Source organism: Arachis ipaensis, chromosome B07 (assembly GCF_000816755.2).
Source record: "Arachis ipaensis cultivar K30076 chromosome B07, Araip1.1, whole genome shotgun sequence".
Classification (NCBI taxonomy): domain Eukaryota; kingdom Viridiplantae; phylum Streptophyta; class Magnoliopsida; order Fabales; family Fabaceae; genus Arachis; species Arachis ipaensis.
In genome coordinates, this window is record NC_029791.2 from 37068545 (window position 1) to 37070847 (window position 2303).

Below are 2303 nucleotides of genomic sequence, written 5' to 3' on the forward strand. Positions count from 1 at the left end.
TTAACCAATTAGAAGTTTTAGAAAATTTTTTAACTTGTTATCCTTTGAAGATTTCTTGTATCATTCATAAAAATTTTTATATTATTTCCAACTAAATGATGTACTAAACTGATTGAATGGTATCGAATTACTTCTATATAAGAGAAGTATAGCTATTCTTGTGTCATTTTTAATAAATTAATGTATTTTTTGGATCCAAAACTTAATTGAATGTATTTTATTAGTTGAGTGAATTAAAATTTTGGACTTGTGGTTAATTAAAGATTTTTTGTATTGTGTCATTTATAAAAAATTACTATGTCATTTTTAACTAAATCATGTATTTTTATTATCATCGATATAATTGTGTGGTATTGAAGTAATATATAAAATGATTTAGTTATTTATGTATCATTTACAATAAATTGATGTATTTTTTAAATTTAAAACATATTTGAATATATTTTATTAGTTGAGTAAGTCAAAATTTTGAATTTATAGTCCTTTAAAAATCTTTTATATTATTTGTTACGGCCTGACCCAGAACCTCCACGGGCCGGGCCGACCCGAACACCACCCGATCCGGACAGACGCCCCGCAAACCGACCCGGACACGCGTCCAGGACAGTTCATGTGCTGCTGGGGGACAACGTCTCTGGGAACATGGGCCTATTTTGGACGGGCCCACCTCTAACAGGTATATAAGGGGAAGACTTGCTCTTCCCCCAAGGTACGTCACATATCACACTACCCTTTCTGCCTGCACATTTACTGACAAGAGCGTTGGAGTGTCTTTGCAGGTGGCACCCCCCTCTCCACGAAGAATACGGGATATCGGGACCTCGTACCCATCGACCGGCAGTCCATGACCTGACGAGCCCCTACCATCATCCCGGATCGCAATCCGAACCGTCCAGTAACCGACCCACCGAACATTGGCGCCATCTGTGGGGACTCGTCCATGGACTTCGTGCTAGTCGAAATGGAGGCAAACCAAGAGGCCGTACCCGGAGGCGACGTCGCCGGGACGGGAACCCGACAACATCCGAGATCTCCCCCGAGGGACGCGACCCAGACACATGAGAGACGCCCCTTCGGGGGGACTGGCGACAACCACGCCAAAATAATGCAAGAGCTACACCATAGAATGCAAGACTTAGAGCGCCGGTTAGCGGACAGAGAACGCGACCAGCGCACCCCGGAACGGAGTCACTCTCGTTCCCGCTCTAGGAGCCGCTCCCGGCGCACGCCTAGCCCCCAGGTCGAGTCAGAAAGCACTGGGGAGAGAGGGCGCGCGAGAAGGCGTCATGACCCTGTCATTTACGCCAGGCGCGAAGGGCGGCGTACCACAAACCGTGGGGACGAAGATGCTCGCCGGGAGGATGACGAGGGGAGAACGAATACTCGGGGACCCGTGATAATAGGGGCCACCCCATTCCACCGCTCCATACTCGAGGTCCGGCTGCCAAAATATTTCGACAAGCCAACGGACATGAGGTATAACGGAACGCAGGACCCCCTAGAGCACCTAACGTCCTTCGAGGCCAGGATGAACTTAGAAGGAGTAGGAGACGAGGTAAGATGTCGCGCCTTCCCGGTCACCTTGGCGGGACCTACAATACGGTGGTTCAATAACCTCCCACAGGGCTCGGTGACCCAATTCTCCGACATCAGCCATGCCTTCCTGGCTCAGTTCACAACCAGGATCGCCAAAGCCAAGCACCCGATCAATTTGCTAGAGGTGACTCAGAAAGCCGGGGAACCGACCAGGAAATACTTAGATCGTTTCAACGACGAATGCTTGGAAATTGATGGTTTGACGGACTCGGTGGCGAGCTTGTGTTTGACGAACGGGCTCCTGAATGAGGACTTCAGGAAGCACCTTACCACAAAGCCCGTCTGGACAATGCAGGAGATCCAGTGCGTGGCCAAGGAGTACATCAACGACGAGGAAGTAAGCCAGGTCGTGGCTGCCAATAAACAACAGCCCGTCTACAACCAAACCCGGCACTACGAAGGTAGAGAAAAACCAAGGGAACACGCCAGGGACGGCGGCCCAAGTAAGGTGCCGAAGCCATTCCCCCGAATCAGGAAATTCACCAATTATACCCCCCTCGCGGCACCGATCACGGAAGTTCACCAACAGATAGCAGAGAAGGGGATACTGACGAAACCTCGACCTCTGAAGGGCAGGACGGGGGGAGACAAGAACCTCTACTGTGAATATCACAAGGGATACGGGCACAAAACCCAATACTGCTTCGACCTAAAAGACGCCCTGGAGCAGGCAATCAGGGACGGAAAACTTGCCGACTTCTCCCATC